Below are 18,525 nucleotides of genomic sequence, written 5' to 3'. Positions count from 1 at the left end.
ACCAACACAGCGGAAAAACGAAAACGGAAAGCCCACACAACACAAATAAATACAATGCATGCCGGCACGGCTTAAACACAAATACAACACCAAAACCATAGGATAGCCACATGGCTATACACAAATACAATGCCAAAAATAAGAAAAGAATATACAAAAGAAAACAATCACGATCTTCGGATGTGACGTAGGACCCGGCAGACAGGATACTCCGAGCGACACCAACCATCTACAGGCTACCTGAAAACATAAATGTATACATGCGGTAGTGAGTATAGGTAACTCAGCGGGTAATAGAAAAGATAGTGCATGGTCCATAAAATAACATGGAGATCACAAGTATACAGTCTCAGTAGGGAATAAAGAACATGATCATACTATCATAATCAATGCACCTAAACATATCTGACATAGTAACCTGACATATAAACTGTACAAACCACAACTAACATAATAACAGATACATACCCAATCTGGAATCGACACATGGTACAATGATCAGTAAACTCACCGGATCTGCAACAGATATACCCGTGACACCTGTGCAATATAAATACAACTGCATATACATGTAAAATAAATGACATGTATGCAGCATGGCAACCAAATGCAACAATCATATCTCAATCAAGTGCAACAACGACAATCACATGCAACTAGTATCTACTAGGCATGTATGCAAATGCAGATGCACCGCGCATCAAATGCAAGAATAATAACTGCGTATGCATGCTTCATATTAGATATAAACTAAATTCATACATCCAGGACCACCACTTGGGCTTCATACAGTATGATGTTATTCTACCTAGGTAGTTTCACTGCCCGAACTGTAGTATAATTGTTGAATCCTTAACCTTGCTCCGTGCATATTTTTTTCTCTCCAATTCCTTGGTTAGAATATTATACATGTTGTTTACGTGTAAAGCCCAACATTACCATTTTGTTAAAAAGTAGATAATAAGGTATTCTATTTTGCCATTTTGGAAAAAAGATCATGCACCAAAAGACTAAAGGTGCTAGAGTCAAGGCAAATCCTTTCTTAAACATGTACCCAAGACATGGATGACCACTCTGTTTTACAGTTTGTTGTAAAAATATTTCCTAATCATATGCACTAATCTTTTCCAGTACTGTGGAATAGATTATGACATGATGGTCTTTTATCACAAAAGTAAAAAAACTACAAGATAAATGAGGGTATGTTGCACCTGAGTAATTTATTATCAAGTGTCAATTAAAGGAGTAGCAACCATTACTGGATTGTATGAAGGTGATATCAAATTTGTTAGAGAATAATTACAAAGTGATATGAAACAGAAAATGTCAATACAATTCAGTAGCTATAATGTCTATAATCCTTTTATGACATGTAAAATGCTAGTAAGAAAAGCTTTTGGTGGATTCCTTGGTGTTTAAGTGTTTTGATGGTTCCTCTATTTTATTTTGTGCTTAAGTTAAGTTAGAGTACCAAGGACTGGCCCCCAGGGCGTAGCACAGACGGTGGGCGCATGACAACTCTGGCGTAATGGTCATGGGTCGATCCTCCGGGGTGATGGCCGACATGGTCGATCCCACCATACGTTCAATGCCTATATACCTGCATGAACCTCCCTCCATATCCGTGGACCGGCTCTAGGGGGTCATTAAGGTAGCAGATCTACCTTTTTTAGAGTACCAAAGACTGAATGCACCAGCTTTTAGTGGATTCTTTGGTGTAAAAGTGTTTTGATGGTTCCTCTATATTCATTCAGGTTTAAGCTAAGTCATAACTGATAAATTCACTGCACCTAGGTAGGCCTAAGAAAGATTTGAACATCATCAACTTGACTATGTTTAATTTGAAAGACATGGATTTTAAGAAAGCAGATAGTATTGTGAAGTACATTTGTTCTGAATGGTTCTTGTTTCAATCACTCAAGACCCTTTATTCACAATTGATTTCTTTGTCTACCACCGATATTCTCAATATGAATCTAACCTATCAGATGTGTACTCGACAGTATTTATGCAAGTAACATTGAGGCGGAAAGAGATGGCTCATGGGCTTAATTGAAAATCCAGTGACTTGAAAGTTCTGCTGGTGTGCTTTTAAAACAAGCTCAATTCTTGTTTCTGAATTATTGGTTGATGAATTACGTTATCTGACTTAAAACGGAATGGTGTATTTTACATATGGTGGAATTTTCAATGAAAGTGGTCGACAACATGCTGATGTGATTTTTATTTTGTATGTTTTTATTTTAGTTTGAATTCAATTTCATTTGACATGCATATATAGGATTTATATCCCACTGGCTATGTTAATATGTTATGTCGATTTGGTGAAAGCATGGAAATGGAGAACTCAAATTGATCAACAGTGTGAAGCAAGTCCTTTCAAGTTTAAACTAGAAAATATAGTAACATATAATAGAAGATAACAAGATACATCACGGTTAAAAAGCAAATCATTTGCCAAATTCTTCCTAAATGGAACCTATTATGACATTTTTTCATAATATATATACACAAAACCGTTTTAAAATATAGTTTCACATCTTAAGTACCAAACTCTTCACTCATGACTTAAGTGGCTTAACAAAAGACCACTTATCAAAAATGAAATCAGAATGTGATCTAACAAGACCAATCCATGCAAAATGAAAATTCTAATACAATAACTTAAAAGAAAAAACAACAAAGTAAAACAGATCAACATACCCTAGAGTGGTTTTGTCCTCTGATCTTGATGATTATCCAAACAGAAACAAATTAGATATTGCAGATTGCCAGAACATTAACAAGGACAAAGATTGGTGATCCAGTTCCAACAAATAGAACTTTCACAATGAAACCTACAACAAAAATAAGTAACTTCGACAACCAAAAATGGGAATATGCAGAGCATAAAAGAAAAAAATAATCATAAAAATATATGAGTTGACACATCAAATATCCAATATCAGAGCAAGGTCAGGTCAGGTGTTCAACAGAACAAGCAAGCATCTAAAACCAAGATCAAAAGCCAAATCATAAGAGATCTGCAAAGAAAAAGAAGAAAAACCCATGATTCAAATGCAAAACAGAAATGTCAACGAGGCGTAGCTGAGCAAGTAACAATATGGCAGATTTGCAGTATGGAGCAAGGGTCGAATCCCGGCGAAGCCAGTGAAAAATGTCCTCCCACATGGGGTCTGCTCAATATCTGATTTACTCCCTCCCAATGACGTGGACAGTCGATGGGGACTAATAGAAATCAATAAAACACCCTGAAGAAAGCAATAAATCCAGACTGGAAAAAAAACACGCTTAAATCACAATAATTACCTCGTAACCCACAAATAAGATTACTCAAAGATGACTTCCATCAGCAACCACTTGACCTTCATTCATTATGATGTGTATACATCCCCTCGGATGAGTCTAGTGGTTAGCGCATGAGGTGTTGCCACAATGAGGTCTGGGGTTCGAATCTCGGTAAAGACGAGGTAAATACCTCCCTTATGTGCTAGTCACTATTCCAAAGGCTAGTAGCCGCTAGTGATTTACCTCCTCCGTGTTGGCCTTGGGACGAGTTGGCGGGGGCGCTGAGGTTGAGCGTATTCGCCTTTTTGCCACAATTATGATGCATATACAATTACAGAAAACCACCTAGTTTCTTTGTCCCAGCCTGCAACATGCATTGATGTATCTTTATCTTTACTCTATCCATATTCTTTCTTTCTAGTTCCTTAATTAGATTACAGTATGTGTTTTGTTTAGATGTGAACCCCGTCATGACCATTTTCTCAAAAAATAAATAAAATTGTTCTATTTTGCCATTTCAGCAAAGTCCAAGCACCAACAGATTATATGCACCAGAGTCAAGGCTAATATCTTTCTTAAACATGTGCCCAAGTAAATACAAAAGGACTCTCACCCATTTCCATTTACAACAAAGTTTCAATAAGGGTGTATAAGTTTTGATCTCAGGCTTGCAATCAAATTCTTGCATTGAGAAGACTAGCTTTAGAGCATTCTCTGCCTCAGAGTAATCACAAGAAGCTGAAATTAAGGTATTGAATGTGGTCACATCTGGTAAGATGCCGTTTTTGCACATTTGCTCAAATATGTGATGTGCATCTCGCAATTTCCCTGACTTCCCCATCAAAAAAATCAAAGAATTATAGAATGAGGTATCTGGAGCACAACCATCATCCTTCATCATCTCAAATACCAGCAAGGCTTCTTGAATTTCTTTGGCCTTAGCTAAAGAATGCATTATTATAGTATATGTGACAACATTGGGTTGACACCCATGCCCACTCATCTCATTAAGAATTGCACTAGCCATTCTAAAGTTCTTTTCCAAGCAATAGCCTTCAATCAGAGAAGTAAATGTAATCACACAAGGGGTATAACTAAATTCTCTCATTTCCTCAATCATTCTTATAGCCTCTTCTATTTTTCGTGCTTTGCTCCATCCATGAATCAAAATATTAAAACTACTAGCATTAGGTTGTACTTCATCCCTCAATTCCAAAAATGCATCTCTTGCATGCTTAACACTCTTCTGCTTACACAAGGTATCTAATAGTGCATTCATAGCAATGGTATCTTTCCTAACACCAAAGCTCTCAATGCTTTTGAAAGTCTTTATGGCATCACCCCACCTACCGGCTCCAGCAAGCCTTCTCATCACCTTGGTCATGGTAGTTAGTGACACTAAGCCTCCAAGACAAACCATCTCATTGATCAAACTCCATATCACATCAAATTGTTTCGATTTCCCTAAAATGTCAACCATCATATCATAAGAAATAGAAGAGTGTTTGAAACTTGCTCGAGCACCAGCCCACCTAAAGAAGCCAAAGGCTGGAAACTAGTCATTGCTAAATCTCTTCATTATCATATTGATCAAAGCCCCAGAAATTTCTACATTACAACCAACAAAAGCTTGGAAGAGATCTTCAAAAGACGTGAAGTTCAACCTTAAAACTTTACATATCTTATCAACATCATTATCGTCTATATGGCAAGGCTCCTTTCCATAATCTAACCTAGAGCCGGTGGTTTTCCTTTTGGAATCACTAGCTTCCAAAAATTCCAACTTAGTCTGGAGCACAAAATCATCGGCGTCCACATAATTATGCTAGTCATGTAGATCCCTAAACCAATCAGGGAGCTCTGGTGAATCAGTTAAGTTCCGATAAAGACTGCAAGGCAATGAAATTCGTTATCGCATAGCAAATGAAGAAATCAAGAAAAATTGACCACATCGAGCCATCACACAGACATCTGTGCAATATTTCCTAAGTCAAGGTTGACCTGGTTAACTACGCTTGAGATTGCTCAAGCTTGAGTCTTGATGTTTGGGTTTCGATGTTTGATAATACATGGAAATTACAGCTGCAATCGTTCATTTGGAGAGATTGTTGGTACAATTCTCCTCTGGTCAAGATTGACCAGTTAGGTGTGAAGAAGAGTCAAGTAGGTCAAGGTTGAACGGATACTCGACTGGGAAGTCCTGGTGAGTGAACCCAGGCAGATGGGAAGTCCTGGTGAGTAAAGTCAAACAGTTGGGAGATCCTGGTGATTGAAGTCAGGTGAAAGACCTTGTGAGTGAAGCTAGGCAGAGGAGAAGACCTATTGAGTAAAGCTAGGCAAAGGAGAAGTCCTGGTGAGTGAAGTCAGGCAGAAGGAAAATCCTACTGAGTGAAGCCAGGTGAAAGACTTAGTGAGTGAAGCTAGGCGGAGGAGAAGTCTTGGTGAGTGAAGCCAGGCAGTATAAAAATCCTGGTGAGTGAAGCCAGGTGAAAAACCTAGTGAGTGAAGCTAGGCAGTATGAAAATCCTAGTGAGTGAAGCTAAGTGAAGGTCCTGGTGACTGAAGTCAAACAGATTGAAAGACCTGGTGAGTGAAGCCAGACATGTGGAAATCCAGATGGGTCAAAGGTTGACCGAACACCTGGTATTGAGAAGTTCAAGTTGGTCAAAGGATTGACCGGATACTTGGCACAAGGAAAATCAGATGGCTCAAGGGTGATCGGACATCTGGTGGAAGGAAGTCCAAGTGGGTCACGGAGGACCGGACACTTGGCCCAAGACGGTATATCTAAGTGGGTTAAGGAGAACCACACTTAGTGTTCAGAAGTCCAGCGAGAAGTTGATAAAGAGAAAGTCCAGATGGGTCAAGTTGACCAAACTCTTAGCGGTCGTAAGTCTAATAGGAAGTTGGCATGAAACTAGGAAGTTCGGACGTAGTAAACTTCCGAAAGCCATAACTTTTGACTTGGATATCGGAATGAGGTGATCTCGGATGGGAAATGAAACTAATTTCAAGCTCCACACAGTTTTCTACTTTCCAATCGATTGGGGGGTTCAATCGATTGATAAATCGATTAGTTGACGTGATTTTGTGCAGAAAAGGTCTGAATCGATTGAGTAATCGATCAAAACTTCCTCAATCGATAAATCAATCGATTGGGAGAGTTCCTGAGCAAACAGTGAGCTTCTGAATTGATCAGTTGATCGATTGAAACCTCCAATTGATCGGGCAATCGATTGGGAGGCTGGAAAATCACATGATAACCCTGGAAATCACACGAGACATGTTGAATTGATTGGGCAATCGATTCAAGCAATTTCCAAGAGCACTGAGACGATCTGGATCGATCAACCGATCGAACCAAAGCCTCCCCAATCGATTGAGAGCAATTTAATCGATTGGCATCTGACCGTTGGCTTTGAATAAAGCCGTTGTGAGTGTTTTTTTTGTCACTACTTCGCCCGATCCTTCTCGACACTTCACTGCGATATTTCCAGAGCTCACCGCCAGTTCTTGAAACTTCTTGGAGCAAGGTGTTTTTGCACTTCCAAGGTCAAGAGACGTTCCAAACAAGAAAGAGAAGCTAGCTAGGGTTCATTGTATAAAATCTTGTAAGATTTACTTGTATTTGCTTCTTCTTTTCTTCTTGTTGTTGTGTGAGTTTGTACAAGGTTTCTCCACCTTCGGTACTTACCGTAAAGGAGTGTTTTTACTAATGGAGTGGGTGTCGCGTGTGGATCCTTGGATTAGTCACCTCTTCTTGAAGTAGATACCAAGTAAATCCTAGTGTTAGCGTTGTATTTGTGTTTCTTGTTCTTTCCATTGCGTATCATCACCAAGAAACAAGCAACGACGAGCGCGACGAGCTATTCACCCCCTCTAGCTACATATCAACCCTAACAAATGGTATCAAAGCGAGGTCGCTTTTCACCGGAATCATCGCCGGAAGGGGCAACAAAGCTAGAGGGTGAAGAAGTTGGAGCAAAATTCATCAAGTCAAAGAATTCATCAAGAGCTCAACTTCAAGATGGAATTCCGAGATGGACTCGGATTCGACATAAGGGTGCCTCCATCATTTACAATGATGAGCATCGATTCTTGGAAATCAAGGATCAAAAATTTTCTTATGATGGAGATAGAGCAATAGTTTGCTCTAATGGAAGGCTTTAAAACTCCAAAAAATTCAAAAGGCAAGATCCTCAAGAAGAGTAAATGGACTCAAGAGCAAATCCAAAAGTGCGAGGCAAATGATAAGGTAACCAAATTATTGGTTAGTTTATTGCCAAGTCCATTTCTATGCAAAATTAGAGAATTTGGAGATGCAAAAAGAATTGTGAAACAAATTGGTCAAGCTTCATGAAGAACCCTCCACTGTACCAAATCAAGAAGAATCCAAAGAGGGAAACTCCTTGGATCAAGACCAAGAGGAAGAGGACATCGAAGTTGAAAGATGCTCAACTTCCGAAGAAGAAGTCCAAGACGCTTCATCCTCAAAGGAGTGCAATTAAAAGAACAAAAAGGGAGCATACTCTTTATTTCATGTGCAAGAGGATGAAGATGATAAAGCCTCCGCCTCTAGGATTGTGGGGGAGCGACATTCGATGACACCGGACCAAGAAGAAGGAGAAGCTTCTACTTCCAGGTCAAGCGAAGAAGAAAAAGATGGTGCCACCTCCACAAATCAAGAAAAGTCAAATGGAGGGTCAAGTGTCATTTCTACACGTGAAGATATAATTATTTCAATTAATAATAAAAATCATATTATATGTTTTGAGTGTAGGGGAAAAGGGCACTACAAAAGTAACTGCCCAAAATTGGCCAAGAATAAAGGCCAAGTGGCACTTAAGGGCAAGAAGAAGCCCAAGGAGACCGCTCCCACAACAAAGAAAAGCAAGAAGCACATTGCGTGCTCTTCTTAAAACCAAAAAGGGCATTACCGGAGTCAATGTTCAAAGGGGAAGAAGTCCCGCTTGTGCTTCCGGATTTACCCGGTGGGTGAACCAAGAGGAAGGACACCCACCTCCAGGATTAGTTGAGTCCAAGGCACTGACTCGTGGATTATCAAAAAAAAAGTCCTATGACCCTACATGTGTTATGTTATTGTTAAACAAAGACAAGGGGAAAAACTAATACAAGGTAAATGTGACATTGTACAAATTACCCCACGTCCAAATTGAACAAGAAACTTCTTATCATCAACAACATGAAACAGAGTTGAACAATCAGGGAGTTCCACATAGAACATACATGAATTGCTATGGAATTGAGATCTCAACTGTTTTCTACCTTCACAATATCTAGTGTCTGCAAAAATTAAAAAAACAAAAAAATAAAAAAAAATTGAAATAGACGTTAAAAGAGACAACAATTTTGTCAGAAATGATAGAGATCAGGTCCACAAACAACACTGGTGGCTCATGTTACAGAAGAAACACAATCATCCAAGGGAGGACTATTGTGGTTTGATATTTCATTCCACTTTCATGACCGAGGACTATTGCGGGACTCTAGATCAGAGATATTCTTATTGGAATTCAATCTATTAGACTAGCTCATACTTTACTTGCTTATTGTACTAATGGATAATTTTTTGTTAGTATTTTTACTCATGCTTCAAAATTGGTTTAACCCGATAAATCATTTCATGTGCTTATTGTAATATTTATTCCAACTAATAGCCAAAGAATCACTGATTCCATCAAACACAAGATGTAGCTCCTTCAGTTCATTCCAATGATGCAAGTTCAAACAGACTGTTATTATGTAGGAAAGAGAGATTGACATCTAGATCATCAATACGTAGAATCAAAAACACTCTGAACCTTGGATATGTAGATATGACGATTAAAGTTCACACACAGTTGTAACTCATCAACGTATTAGTCCTCTTAAAGAGTTTCCGCAAGCATTGCACAATTGCTTAACAGATTCGCCTCATAACTAAATTAGAACTGAAATGCCCACAAGGTGTGGCTGAGTCGGTAACAATATGGCAGTTTTGTAGTATGGAGCAAGGGTTGAATCCCGGCAAAGCCGGTGAAAAATGCCCTCCCACATGGGGTCTGCTCAATACCTAATTTACTCCCTCCCAATGGCGTGGACAGTCGGTGGGGACTAATAGAAATCAATAAAACACCCTGAATAAAGCAATAAATCCAGACTGGAAAAAGAACAAGTTTAAATCACAACAATTACCTCGTAAACCACAAATGAGATTACTCAAAGATGACTTCCATCATCAACCACTTGGCCTTCATTCATTATGATGCTTATACAATTGCTGAAAACCACCTAGTTTCATTGTCCCAGCCTGCAACATGAATTGTTGTATCTTTAACTTTACTCTATCCATATTCTTTTTTTCCAGTTCCTTGATTAGAATACAGTATGTGTTTTGTTTAGGTGTGAACCCCGTTATGAACATTTTCTCAAAAAATAAACAAGATTGTTCTATTTTTCCATTTCGGCAAAGTCCAAGCACCAACAGATTATATGCACTAGAGTCAAGGCTAATATCTTTCTTAAACATGTGCCCAAGTAAATACAAAAGGACTCTCACCCATTTCCATTTACAACAAAGTTTCAATAAGGGTGTGTAAGTTTTGATGTCAGGCTTGCAATCAAATTCTTGCATTGAGAAGACTAGATTTAGAGCATTCTCTGCCTCAGAGTAATCACAAGAAGCTGAAATTAAGGTATTGAATGTGGTCACATCAGGTAAGATGTCGTTTTTAAACATTTGCTCAAATATGTGATGTGCATCTCGCAATTTCCCTGACTTCCCCATCAAAAAAATCAAAGAATTATAGAATGAGGTATCTGGAGCACAACCATCATCCTTCATCATCTCAAATACCAACAAGGCTTCTTGAATTTCTTTGGCCTTAGCCAAAGAATGCATTATTATAGTATATGTGACAACATTGGGTTGACACCCATACCCACACATCTCATTAAGAATTGCACTGACCATTCTAAAGTTCTTTTCCAAGCAATAACCTTCAATCAGAGAAGTGAATGTAATCACACAAGGGGTATAACCAAATTCTCTCATTTCCTCAATCATTCTTATAACCTCTTCTATTTTCCATGCTTTGCTCCATCCATGAATCAAAATATTAAAACTACTAGCATTAGGTTGTACTCCATCCCTCAATTCCAAAAATGCATCTCTTTCATGCTTAACACGCTTCTCCTTACACAAGGTATCTAATAGTGCATTAATAGCAATGGTATCTTTCCTAACACCAAAGCTCTCAATGCTTTTGAAAGTCTTTATGGAATCACCCCACCTACCAGCTCAAGCAAGCCTTCTCATCACCTTAGTCATGGTAGTTAGTGACACTAAGCCTCCAAGAAAAACCATCTCATTGATCAAACTCCACATCACATCAAATTGTTTCGATTTCCCTAAAATGTCAACCAACATATCATAAGAAATAGGAGAGTGTTTGAAACTTGCTTGAGCACCAGCCCACCAAAAGAAGCCAAAGGCTGGAAACCAGTCATTACTAAATCTCTTCAACACCGTATTGATCAAAACCTCAGAAATGTCTACATTGCAACCGACAAAAGCTTGGAAGAGATCTTCAAAAGACGTGAAGTTCAACCTTAAAACTTTACATATCTTATCAACATCATTATTGTCTATATTGCAAGGCTCCTTTCCATAATCAAACCTAGAGTCGGTGGTTTTCCTTTTGGAATCACTAGCTTCCAAAAGTTCCAACTTAGTTTGGAGCACAAAGTCATCGGCGTCCACATAATTATGCTGGTCATGTGGATGCCTAAACCAATCAGGGAGCTCAGGTGAATTGGTTAAGGTCCGATAAAGGCTGCAAGGCAATGAAATTCGTTGTCGCGCGGCAAATGAAGAAATCAAGAAAAACCGACCACATCGAGCCGTCACACAGACATCTATGCAATATTCCCTTGGTCAAGGTTGACTTGGTTGACTACGCTTGAGATAGCTCAATCTTGAGTCTTGAAATTTAGGTTTCAATGTTTGATAATACATGGAGATTGTAGGTGTAATCGTTCATTTGGAGATATTGTTGGTATAATTCTCCTCTGGTCAAGGTTGACCAGTTAGGTAGGAATAAGAGTCAAGTAAGTCAAGGTTGAACGGATACTCGACTGGAAAGTCCTGGTGAGTGAACCCAGACAGATGGGAAGTTCTGGTGAGTAAAGTCAGGCAGTTGGGAGATCCTGGTGAGCGAAACCAGGTGAAAGACCTAGTGAGTGAAGCTAGGCAGAGGAGAAGACCTAGTGAGTGAAGCTAGGCAAAGGACAAGTCCTGGTGAGTGAAGCCAGACAGAAGGAAAATCCTGGTAAGTGAAGCAAAAATAAAGACCTAGTGAGTGAAGCTAGGCAGAGGAGAAGTCCTGGTGAATGAAACCAGACAGTATGAAAATCCTGGTGAGTGAAGCCAGGTGAAAGACCTAGTGAGTGAAGCTAGGCAATATGAAAATCTTAGTGAGTGAAGCCAGGCAGATTGAAAGACCTGGTGAGTGAAGTCAGGCACGTGGAAATCTAGATGGGTCAAAGGTTGATCGAACATATGGTATTGAGAAGTCCAAGTAGGTCAAAGGATTAACCGGATACTTGGCACAAGGAAATCCAGATGGGTCAAGGGTGATCGGACATTTGGTGGAAGGAAGTCCAAGTGGATCACGGAGGACCGAACACTTGGCACGAGATGGTATATCTAAGTGGGTCAAGGAGGACCGCACTTAGTGATCAGAAGTCCAATGAGAAGTTGCCAAAGAGAAAGTCCAGATAGGTCAAAAGTTGACCAAACTGTTAGCGGTCGTAAGTCTAATAGGGAGTTGGCATGGAACTAGGAAGTTCGGACGTAGTAAACTTCCGAAGGCCATAACTTTTGACTCGGATATCGGAATGAGGTGATCTCGGATGCAAAACGAAGCTAATTTCAAGCTCTACACAGTTTTCTTCTTGCCAATCGATAGGCAAATCGATTGGGGGGTTGAATCGATTGGTTGTCACGATTTTGTGCAGAAAAGGTCTAGATCGATTACCCCCCCCCCCCCAATCGATTGGATGAGTTTCTGAGCGAACAGTGAGCTTCTGTATCGATCAGTTGATCGATTGAAACCTCCAATCGATCGGGCAATCGATTGGGAGGCTGGAAAATCGCACGATAGCCCTGGAAATCACGCGAGACATGTTGAATCAATTGGACAATCAATTCAAGCAATTTCCAAGAGCATAGAGGTGCTCTGGATCGATCAACCGATCGGTCCAAAGCCTCCCCAATCGATTGAGAGCAATTCAATCGATTGACATCCGACCGTTGCCGTTGAATAAAGCCGTTGCGAGCGTTTTCTTCAGCACTACTTCGCCCGATCCTTCTTGACACTTCACTGCGACATTTCCAGAGCTCACCGCCAGTTCTTGAAACTTCTTGGAGCAAGGTGTTTTTGCACTTCCAAGGTCAAGAGGCGTTCCAAACAAGAAGGAGAAGCTAGCTAGGGTTCATTGTATAAAATCTTGTAAGGTTTACTTGTATTTGCTTCTTATTTTCTTCTTGTTGTTGTGTGAGTTTGTACAAGGCTTCTCCGCCTTCGGTAGTTACCGTAAAAGAGTGTTTTTACTAGTGGAGTGTGTGTCGCGTGTGTATCCTTGAATTAGCACCTCTTCTTGAGGTGGATACCATGTAAATCCTAGTGTTAGCATTGTATTTGTGTTTCTTGTTCTTTCCGCTGCGTATCATCACCAAGAAACAAGCAACAACGAGTGCGACGAGCTATTCACCCCCCCTCTAGCTACATATCGACCCTAACAAGTGGTATCAGAGCGAGGTCGCTCTTCACTGGAATCATCGCCGGAAGGGGCAACAAAGCTAGAGGGTGAAGAAGTTGGAGCAAAATGCAAGTCAAAGAATTCATCTAGAGCTCAACTTCAAGATGGAATTCCGAGATGGACTCGGATTTGACACAAGGGTGCCTCCATCATTTACAATGACGAGCTTTGATTTTTGGAATTCAAAGATCGAAAATTTTCTTATGATGGAGATAGAGCAATGGTTTGCTCTAATGGAAGGCTTCGAAGCTCCAAAGAATTCAAGAGGCAAGATCCTCAAAAAGTGCAAATGGAGTCAAGAGCAAATCCAAAAGTACGAGGCAAATGACAAGGTAACCAAATTATTGGTTAGTTTATTGCCAAGTCTAATTTTATGCAAAATTAGAGAATTTGAAAATGCAAAAAGAATTGTGGAACAAATTGGCCGAGCTTCATGAAGAACCCTCCACTATACCAAATCAAGAAGAATCCAAAGAGGGTAACTCATAGGAGCAAGACCCAGAGGAAGAGGAAATCGAAGTTGAAAGATGCTCAACTTCCGAAGAAGAAATCCAAGACGCTTCACCCTCAAAGGAGTGCAATCAAAAGAACAAAGAGGGAGCATACTGTTTGTTTCATGTGCAAGAGGATGAAGATGATGAAGCATCCACCTCTAGGATTGAGGGGGGGCGACATTCGATGACACCAGAGCAAGAAGAAGGAGAAGCTTCTACTTTCGGGCCAAGCGAAGAAAAAAAAGATGGTGCCGCCTCCACAAATCAAGAAAAGTCAAATGGAGGGTCAAATGTCATTCCTACACGTGAAGGTATAATTATTTCAATTAATAATAAAAATCATATTATATACTATTAGTGTAGGGAAAAAGAACACTACAACAGTAAGTGCCCAAAATTGGCCAAGAATAAAGGCCAAGTGACTCTTAAGGGCAAGAAGAAGCCCAAGGAGACCGCCCCCACAACAAAGAAAAGCAAGGAACACATTGTGTGCTTTTCTTGCAACCAAAAAGGACATTACCGGAGCCAATGTTCAAAGGGGAAGAAGTCGGTCAAGCCAAAAAGAGGAAGCACAAGTCAAGGGGGAGCTTCTAAGGTAAAATCCAAGGTATCATTTATTGAACCTACCTCTTTAAATAATGGTAAAAATCATGTTAGCTCTAATTTATTTCATTTTAATGTCATTTACCATAAAGATAGGAAGCATGATATAATTAAGGAAAATTATGTAGCCTAAGATGCTAAAATCACTCAACCTAAGGTTAGTAGGGTAGAAAATAATTTAGGCAATAACTCTAAGAATTCTAGGTATTTACCTAAGAAAAAGAAAAATCAAGGTGTTAGTGAAAAATCTAAGGTTAAGGTGTTATGGAGAGAAAATCAAGTCTTGAGGTCAAGACTTGATAAATTGGAGAGGACCCTCAGAAGAATCACAAATGAAACACAAGGGCCCAAGAATCAAAACCTAGGTCTAGGAAAACAACATGGGTCATCCAATGGTTATAGAGGTTTGGGATACAAACCTAAAACCAAGAAGAATGTGTCTTCTTATCATAGGGTTCCATATAGTTATGTAACCAACCATAGGTCTAGCAGTCAAGTCAAGGATATAAGGAAAGTTATCCCTAGGAGTATCTTTGCTATGACAAAAGTGACTAAGACTTCTAAGAAGTCTAACAAAGTCACTAAGAAGGTCACAAGGGAAGTAATCCCTAGAGTGGACCTAGAGAAGGTGACCAAGGCTTCTAAGAAGCCTAACAAGGTTATTAGGAAGGTAACTAGGGAAGTTATTCCTAGTGAGTACCTAGAGCATCCAAGGAGCACCAATAGATTTTGGGTCCCAAGGAACATTTTCTCTACCCCTTAGATGGGTTAGAGAGTGTCAACTCTAATTGGAAAGATAGTTAATCCAACCTTGATGAAGTTGACACTCGAGGAGCATTTTCAAGATTTTTATTAACCTTTGAAAATGAAATAGATTACTTGTTTACTCTTTGGAAGAGTGAAATGTGCCAAGCTTTGAGGAATTTAATTTAATTTTGATTGGCACAAATAAAAAGAGCACAAGAAATGCCAAGTTGAGATTTTGGAATTAACTTAAGGAATTAAGGGCAAATTTAAGCCTTTTTATAAATTTGTTTACTCTTTGGAAGAGTAAAAAGTGCCAAAACTTGAGAAATTGAAATCCAATTTAAATTGGCAAAATTGGGAGAGGTGTAAGAAATACCAAGTTGGGTTTTGGTGTTTTCTTAGAATGTTAAGGGCAAGCTAGGCCTTAATTTAAAAAATTGATTACTCTTTGAAAGAGTAAAGTGTGCCAAACCTTGAGGAATTATGTGTAATTTTAATTGGCATAATAAATTAAGAGTAAAAGAAATGCCAAAGTTGGGCTTGGGCATTTTCTTAAGAAGATATGAGCAATCTAAAATTATTCTTAGGTTTAGCTAAGGATTTAAGGATACTTAGATAGAAAATCTAAGTAGTTTATTTAAGTTAATTGTCATGCTTTGTTTGCTCATCACATGTCATGACATCATTTTTACATTCATGTCTTATTATGAAAAACATAAAAATATCATGTCATGTCATACATACATCATGTAGTTATAGTAAATTTTTCTTTTGAAAATTATTTATTTTGATGTATGTCATAACTCATCATGCATTATTTTTAATTCCTTGCAATTAAGGATAATGACATTTACTAACAAGTAACATCCTAGGTGGATGTTCATAATCTAAAATGCCTAGATAGATTTGTATGATCTCTTGTTTAGGGCAAAACCAAACTTTACATCTCACAAAGACCTATAAGGTGACTTGTATGTATTTTAGTGTACATTATATACAAGTGAGATGTTAGGATGATGAACAAAACTCAAGATGTTGATTTTGTGCATTATTTTGAGTTTTAGGTTCATCAAAACACATAGTTATGTGTTTTCCAATCATTGGGAAAGCTAATGTACAAGTCGTGTGCATTGAACTCAAAGAACATGGTTGGATATTGGTTTTGAAAATCATTTTAAAATGCTTTTGGAAAATCTTGATGAAGACTATCTTTTGGTAGTAATCATCATTGAAAAGTTAGGCACAAACTTGAAGAAAACACTCAAGTTTTTACAAGTTTTCAAGTTTATGTCAATCTTTGAAAATAGGAAGTATTTTCATAGAAAACTATTTTTCCTTGATAGTGTATACCCTAAGTAATGTCTACACGAATTTTAATAATTTTTAGAATTTTGTAGAATTTTTAGGGAGTTTCTGAAATTCACTGAATTGAATTTCAGATATTCAGTGCTCCAATCGATCACCCGATCGATTGGAGTGCCTCAATCGATCGGGTGATTGATTGAGAAGGCATGTTGTCGCGAGCAAAAGCTCGCTGGATCGATCCTCCGATCATCCACACAGCCTGAATCAATCCAGTGATCGATTGAATCCGGTTCAATCGATTGAGACCCCACCTTAATCGATTGAAGTTCTGATTTCGGCTGGGAAAGTTAAATTTCAGCATTTTAGACCATTTTAGCCTAGGTAATCATTCCTAACCCCTCAAAACTTATTTGTATACATTTAAGGGGAGTTTTCATGATGACAACAAGGAGGGATTGGTTAAAGAAGACTAAGTAAAAGTTTAGGTTGAGGTTTAGTTTTATTATTGAATTTTTGAACCTCAAAACTTCTAAATTTAGGTTTCCTAAATATTTGGAGATTCCAAGTCATTGTTGATGTAATAACATAAGTTTGAAGCATGTCTTTATGGGGAGTTACTTTTTAAAGACATGAAACTTATTTTCTAAAACCATTGAAGGTGGTTAAACCTTCGTTTAGAAAAATAATGCTTAAGGTTGAGCGTTGAAAAATGATAGAGAGTGAATATCTTCATTGAGGGGTTGTGGATGCTCTAGGATGAGCATCATAATGTGGAATAATGCTCCAGGGTGATCATTTAATACAGTACTGAAGGATATGGGACCTTCATTGTTGGATTGGTTGACGCTCAAGGGTGAGCGTTGAAGATAATGAAGGGTATGAGATATTCATTATGGTATTGTGAACAACGAGTGAAGTTGTGAACAACGGTGAGTAACTCTTCAGGGGGAGAGTTATTTTTGATGTGTGTCAATAGGGGAAGAATGTAGGGTTAAGTTAGACCTTCATTACCTAAAAAGGAAGTTTGCCCTCTAGGAATGTGGGAGAATGAAGGAAACCCTCATTCATACTTTGATAGGAAAGGAAGTTGAGGCTATGGGATTAGTATAACTTAAAGGTATTGTCAAACATCAAAAAGGGGGAGATTGTTGGTGCAATATTCCCTAGGTCAAGGTTGACCTGGTTGACTACGCTTGAGATGGCTCAATCTTGAGTCTTAATGTTTGGGTTTCGATGTTTCACAATACATGAAGATTGCAGGTGCAATCGTTCATTTGGGGAGATTGTTGGTACAATTCTCCTCTGGTCAAGGTTGACCAGTTAGGTGTGAAGAATAGTCACGTAGGTCAAGGTTGAACGGATACTCGACTGGGAAGTCCTGGTGAGTGAACCCAGACAGATGGGAAGTCCTGGTGAGTAAAGTCAGACAGTTGAGAGATCCTGGTGAGTGAATCCAGGTGAAAGACCTTGTGTGTGAAGCTAGGCAGAGGAGAAGACCTAGTGAGTAAAGCTAGGCAAAGGAGAAGTCCTGGTGAGTGAAGCCAGGCAGAAGGAAAATCCTAGTGAGTGAAGCCAGGTGAAAGACTTATTGAGTGAAGCTAGGCGGAGGAGAAGTCTTGGTTAGTGAAGTCAGGTAGTATGAAAATCCTGGTGAGTGAAGTCATGTGAAAGACCTAGTGGGTGAAGCTAGGCAATATGAAAATCCTAGTGAGTGAAGTTAGGTGAAGGTCCTGGTGAGTGAAGCCAGGCAGATTGAAAGACCTGGTGAGTGAAGCCATGCACGTGGAAATCCAGATGGGTCAAAAGTTGACCGGACACCTGGTATTGAGAAGTCCAAGTAGGTCAAAGGATTGACCGGATACTTGGCACAAGAAAATCCAGATGGGTTAAGGGTGATCGGACATCTGGTGGAAGAAAGTCCAAGTGAGTCAAAGAGGACCGAACACTTGGCACGAGATGGTATATCTAAGTGGGTCAAGGAGGACCGCACTTAGTGGTCAGAAGTCTAACGAGAATTTGGCAAAGAAAAAGTCCAGATGGATCAAAAGTTGACCAAACTCTTAGCGACCGTAAGTCTAATAAGGAGTTGGCATGGAATTAGAAAGTTCGGACGTAGTAAACTTCCGAAGACCATAACTTTTGACTCGGATATCGGAATGAGGTGATCTCGGATGCGAAACGAAGTTAATTTCGAGATCTACATAGTTTTCTGCTTGCAAATCGATTGGCCAATCGATTGGGGGTTCAATCAATTGGTTGTCGCGAT

At 39.1% G+C, this 18,525-nt stretch overlaps 2 pseudogenes; both read right to left on the bottom strand.

Moving 5' to 3' along the window:
- Nucleotides 1-3,619: 3,619 nt before the first annotated feature.
- Nucleotides 3,620-5,197, bottom strand: LOC121978349 (annotated as a pseudogene).
- Nucleotides 5,198-9,484: 4,287 nt separating this feature from the next.
- LOC121978348 lies at nt 9,485-11,186 on the bottom strand (annotated as a pseudogene).
- Nucleotides 11,187-18,525: the final 7,339 nt, after the last annotated feature.

The sequence above is a fragment of the Zingiber officinale genome, chromosome 4B (assembly GCF_018446385.1).
Source record: "Zingiber officinale cultivar Zhangliang chromosome 4B, Zo_v1.1, whole genome shotgun sequence".
NCBI lineage: Eukaryota > Viridiplantae > Streptophyta > Magnoliopsida > Zingiberales > Zingiberaceae > Zingiber > Zingiber officinale.
This window is presented reverse-complemented; position numbering and strand designations above follow the sequence as displayed.